Source organism: Gadus macrocephalus, chromosome 3 (genome assembly GCF_031168955.1).
Source record: "Gadus macrocephalus chromosome 3, ASM3116895v1".
NCBI classification, from domain to species: domain Eukaryota; kingdom Metazoa; phylum Chordata; class Actinopteri; order Gadiformes; family Gadidae; genus Gadus; species Gadus macrocephalus.
The window spans coordinates 23,161,877-23,168,300 of NC_082384.1; the positions used below are offsets into that span (position 1 = coordinate 23,161,877).

General features: G+C 41.5%; 1 non-coding gene across 1 annotated transcript; it reads left to right on the top strand.

The window, feature by feature from the left end:
- Positions 1-5,037: 5,037 nt before the first annotated feature.
- trnak-uuu (transfer RNA lysine (anticodon UUU)) lies at positions 5,038-5,110 on the top strand. Its single transcript has one exon. It is a non-coding gene; the product is annotated as a tRNA-Lys (tRNA).
- Positions 5,111-6,424: the final 1,314 nt, after the last annotated feature.

A 6,424-nucleotide genomic window follows, 5' to 3' on the forward strand; every position in this document is an offset into this window, starting at 1 on the left:
ACCTGTTGATGGTACCGGGCCGCAGGGTATCTATCTCAACAGCTCTGGGTACAAACACGCCGGCATCCAAGTCGATATTTCTCGCAGGGTTTTACTTCTGCGAGCAGAGTCCGAGACGAATCATGAATGTGAAATTTCGTTGATGATTTTCGATCTTACCAGAACATAAAACCAACTCATAGCCGTTTATAAAGTTGTATCATTGATACGGTTTATTTATATCCAAAGTAAAACAGGAAACACAGGGAAAACACCAAAACAAGACAAGGAAACAGACAGACCATGACAGTAATTATGGAAATAATAATTATATATGATAAACCACACTATCTTCATTTTGATTATATTCAAGTATGCTAAATTCAAATTTGTATTCATGATTGTAATGACATTAGGGCTGTAACGATACACAAATTCACGATTCGGTTTGTATCACGATTTTTGACCCACGGTTCGATACATCCCACGATTCTTTTAAATTTAAAAAGCATTTTATTTAAACAACACTTAAATACCAATTATCTTAATGTAACATTTAATAACAAATAATTTGGAACACTGAACAGATTTGAACCGAAAGAATACTATTAAAGTATAGCTAAATTAATAAAGAAATAACCAAAGATTGCAGTTGGAGGATGCTTTTTGCTGGTAGGCATAATAGGGCCCCTTTAACTGTTTGGTTTATTCAAATATCCTTATTAGCGCTTCTTATTAGGCGATGTAGCTTAAATAATGACATAATCAGGCCGTATAGAATGCAACATGTTTAATAGCCTAACTTTCAATAGATGAGGAAAAACATGAACGTCGCAATAACGAGGCATAGTGTTACGAGTAGCATATGTGTGTGCGGGAGAATGGCAGTGTGCGTATGCGTGTGTGAGTGACGTCAGCGAGTGAGTGGACGAGCGAGGAGAGCGAGCGGTAGCGCGTGTGTCTAGTGAAGAAGCAAACGAGTCCGTTAGAATAAAGTACCCATCCTGTCAATAATCGGTGGCCGCTTCATTCCGACCTATAAGCAGACAAACTGCCAGTCAAATCACACAAAACAATAGAGACAGGATCACACAGGCATTTTTTTTCACGCTTGGCCCACTCTGGATAAATGTCGTTCATATCGCATATGAGGACTTCGACGGCTGTGGAGAAATGCAATCCTCCGTAGCCACGGAGAGCTGTGATCACAGAGAGGGCATCTCGTCACATATTTATCACCCAAGTGGGTGCTACATATTGGTGGTGGTTAGTGAGGTCCCCCCTTCACTTTAGGCGTCTTTGAGTGTTATTAATTATTATTATTATTCATGTTTAACCTCTGTTTTCCTTTTATTCCTAGTCTGTTTTACATAGTTTTGAATGATGACTATATGCTCTGTAAGGTGACCTTGGGTGTCTTGAAAGGCGCCTCTAAATTAAATGTATTATTATTATTATTATTATTATATTTACGGCATCGATAGGAGGGGGCGCTGTCAGCAGACTATTATTTAGACAAATTATTAGCAAATTTCAATCTGACAATTTGACCGAAGAGTTAGAAAGGGCATATCGCGCTTCTGCCTTCTCACACCGCGAGACAGGTTCGTGGCTTTGAGTATCGCGATTTTCGGTTTGATACGCGTATCGTTACAGCCCTAAATGACATACATTTCTTTTTTACAGCAAGAGGAGTGAGACAGAGAGAGAGACCGAGAGAGGGACCGAGACAGAGACCGAGAGAGAGAGAGAGAGAGAGAGAGAGAGAGAGAGGGGGGCTGTGTGCATAAAATAAAAACACTTACGCGATGTGTCGGGTCAACTTCTGCGGCAGCCTGCATGACCTCGCTGTCAGTTGGTTCCGTTTTTACTGTTAATGCAGATGATGCCTCAATGGATCCAGCGCGTGGCAGGGCAGGAATAGCTAAAAAATAATGAGATCAATATGGTGTACAAGTACATTAAAAATATGAAAACATGTAAAACTCGCAAAAACACAAAAAATGTATTGTATTGTTGCATACTTACATGGCTGAAACCTTGGTGTTGTAAAGAGGCTCTTTACATTTTTGGAGATAGCCTGGGGAGACTGGTCTCTCCTTGACAACAGGCCGCGTAGGGAGGATACAGGCACTACGGATGATCGTGGAGAGAAGGCGGGTGCTACATTGACAGCAGCCTGCAAAGAGGCTGAAGGCTGTTGGGATGTGGAGGCGGCCTGTGTAGAGGCAGAAGCTGTAGTGGCAGGTTGGGAGCTCAGTACTTCCTTCTTCACCCGAATGGCATAGCGGCCGGAAGGAAACTGAGAGACGTACTTCTCCAAAAGTCTCTTATTTATCAGATTGTTGGTTGAATAAGAGCGACCTGACTCCACCGACATGGATGCCACCACATAGCCAGCATACCCCAGAGTATTCTCAGCCAGCCATTTAAATGTTTGATCCCTGAAGGCCCCAAACTGTAATTTATGCTGGCCAAGAACATGCTCCTTGTTGTTGGGGTCCCCACCTTTATGCTCAACAGCTTCCCTTGCAGACTCTTTCACCTCATCTGATGAAAGAGCTCTGGTCCATGGCTGTTTCTCCGCCTTGACCTTCTTGGCATCCTCAGAGTCAAAAAGGAAGATACAGCCATCCTTCTTCCTAAATTTAGGATCCATTTTGTATTCTGAAAGTGGAGGAAATATCAATAATAAAGTAAGAAATCTCCCATTACAGAGACACAGTCAACAATCAACATCAATCTTCTCAGTTCATAAAAGTGTTATACTTATGACATAATCCAATAATACTGTGTAAAGTTATATAGCCTACTACTTAATATCTTAAGAACAAAGAAAGAAAATTCAACAAATACTTGAACACATTACTTAAGGCAGCTGTGAATATTATATTACTAACGGTTATATTCAGTCATGATCACCTCGTAATGTTGTTTTAATATTCGGCTCTCTGTATATTTGTCACTATGGGTTAGTTAGGGTGACCACCTCATTATGGCCCTGCAGGACAGCAGACCATTATTAGGCTCTGTGAATAGTGATTTTATATTACAAGCCTATTTTGCAGTAGAGTTGGATGTTAACCTGCTTTAAATCGCGGTGGGCTTTATGAAATGATAATTTTAACGGCACTGGACCTATTCAATCTAATACATATAATGAATGAATTTAATATAATAGGCTAATGTGTTTTAAGAATAGTAAACGCGAGAAATATATCAATAATACGAGTAAAGACTAGGCAGCTCTCCATAGGCTGTGTAACATATAAGCTGTGTATCATATATAAGCTATGTAACATATATAAGCTGTAACATATATAGGCCATGTAACGGAAATATGAACTGCGTTATTACTGACGGAAGAGGCAATGAATGAAGCATTGATTACACAGCGATTTTTTTGATAGAATTAGATACCTAACAAACCGTTGGAACACGCAAGACCAGTAAACATAGCAACTCAGTAAGAACCTTAAGTCACTAACAGGTAGGGCTTTGACTCCGAACTTTGTTACTCGAATATAATTCGTCCCTTAATATTCAAACCTGTTATGGGCTGGTTCTATTCATATTGTAATGACCACGGAAGAGGCATTGAATGAAGTATTGATTACACAGCGATTTATTAGATACCTAACAAACCGTTGGAACACGCAAGACCAGTACACATAGCTACGCAGTAAACAAAATTCAAAATGGCTACGCTGGTAGTAACAGGCTTTTTTAGAATTTCGAATTTCGAATTATTTTTTTACTTCATCATAATGTGGACAATGACATCGTAATACTGGGGACGAGGAGGTCACACAGTGGAGGAGTTACTGCTTTCACTGTACTAGTTGTTGCTTGGTAGTAACAGGCTTTTTGAATTTTGTTTACTGCGTAGCTATGTTTATTGGTCTTGCGTGTTCCAACGGTAACGGGCTTTTTTGAAATTTTAAAACTAATACAACTAACGTTACCTATTCAATAAAATGCATTACTGAACATACACATTACGTTAAACGTCGAATTCATACACGTTACAATGATGAACGACGACCTATCGTCGAAGCAGACTTGGCATTTGTCGGATATGTTAACGTGATATTTGCCAATTTATTTGTATTGAAAATAGCTAGAAAGGACTGACTTACCTCGGAAATGTTGGTAAGAAGTGAAGTAAAGTGAATTAATCAAATGAAAGGTGTGAAGATTTTCGTAATTTTGTAATGTCACTCTTCAAATCAAAGTACTGAAGTGAAGTGAAGATTTTCGTAATGTCACGCTTGAAAATGCAATTTTTGGTAGCCACGAGGTCATTCTTCGTAGTAACGATCTACGATATACGATCGCTGATTGGCCAATTTTTGGTAGATGATACGAGAGCTGATTGGCCAATTTTTGGTAGATGATACGAGCGCTGATTGGCCAATTCTTGGTAGATGATACGAGCGCTGATTGGCCAATTCTTGGTAGATTCGACCTCGACTCACAGGCGACGGGGAGCGCCAGTTGATGGTACCGGGCCGCAGGATATATATCCCAACAGCTCTGGGTACGAACACGCCGGCATCCAAGTCGATATTTTTCGTAAGGCTTCTGCGAGCAGAGTCCGAGACGAATCATGAATGTGAAATTTCGGTTCATGATTTTCGATCTTACCAGAGCATAAAACCAACTCATAGCCGTTTATAAAGTTGTATCATTACGGTTTATTTATATTCAAGCGTTCCGTTTTACCTTTAAGTTTCCGCTGCTTAGCGTAATCAAATTAACGTTGACCTCATATCTTGTTTTCTGCATTTAAGTAACTAAAAGGCATGCTTGTCAGTCTCTGGAACCACGGTGGCGGTGTTGAGCAGGAGGGTAGGGCTGCTGTTGGCGTCATATCATGCTTTGTTTTGTACCGATCCGACGCGATCTAACATTATTAAACCATTAAGGCGACACCGTCTAAACGGTTATGAGAAATACGAAGGATATGAAATAGCTTTTAAAGTGGATTATGTAAGTAATCGCTGACCTAGCAATATCCATTTTTCAAATTGAATGTTGTATTCTGAGCCCTTCAGAGCCCGGATAGCTCAGTCGGTAGAGCATCAGACTTTTAATCTGAGGGTCCAGGGTTCAAGTCCCTGTTCGGGCGGTAGTTCTTTTTCGTCCTTGCCAGATTATAAAAGCTCCGCCATGACTAGGTAGACTATATATCGTATGATTTGACCTCAATTAAATGAGTGGTCTACCGTTACTCAAATCTGTAATAAAACAACAAAATCCACAACAACCTCCAGATGGGCCAGTTCAGGACCATCTGGGAGGACGTGATTGTGGAGGGAAGGATGAGAAGGAAGCTGATGCTATCCTGGAGAAGCCTCAAATGCCCCCTCTGTGAGGAGCTAGTGAAGATCAGGAGCTAGTGACGATGAGTAGCTAGTGAATATGAGGTGGTGGTCCCTCCTCCACCCCTTGGAGGAGGGCCTTTGGGTCGGTAGCCATCAGGCGCCAAGGCCCCAAGGCTTGAGCTTACAAGAGAACTCTAAGACCGGAACTGTGTTGCTACGTTGGACCGTGAACTACTGCATCCTGCTTGGATATGAATTCATATCAGTAAGTATAATGTACATTTATATCAATTGATGCACAGAGATTGATATAGTATTTACTGTACATATTTACATACATACATATTTGATGTACTGTTTATAAGGCCACTCATTCACTGGTTCAGAGATCCGATGCTGATATCTAGGAAAATCTGCAGGGCCTAAGAGTTGATCCCAGCTAGTGCGGGCCATTTGAGGAAAACAGCCAGAGAAGGGACGATTTTGAAAGTATCCAATAATAACAATCGGACCCCTCCTCTAAGGCCTCCCTCCAAAGCCACTCCCTGAAAACACGGGACTAGCTCGCTAGCTTTGGCAACAGGTCTGCCTAGCCTTGGAAGACAGGTCAGTCGCGAGGTGTGCAGGGCAGAGTGCGCACAGTTAGCTGGCTAGCTAGGTAGACGGACAGGAAGGGAGACCAATCTCATCCTTCGGAATGATGACGGGCCTGCAACAGCCACAGTTACAGGATTTACTTCTTATTTGTTGTCGGAGCATTTGGATTTATTGATTACTGACAATTTAATGACAATTTCATCCAAAATGACAAACATTGCTTCGGAAATAAATGGCCTACCCTAGTTTCAAAAGACTACAGTAACTGTGGTGAACAAATGTTTCCATATATTGACTTTGTACCGGCACTCACTTGTTTTGCTTGTGCGTGCGGTTTTAGGGACCGGGGTCGTGACCCTGTGTGTGTGTGTCCCTTTGATGAAGCAAGTCGGTTTGTTTGTACAACTGAGTTGCTCAAACCCACCCAGAAAACCACTAAACGGTAAGCCTGCGGGGTTGATGCTGCAGGCGGGGCCAAATATTGGACTTGGATCACATTCAGCGTGCGTGGCCCAGTCAGT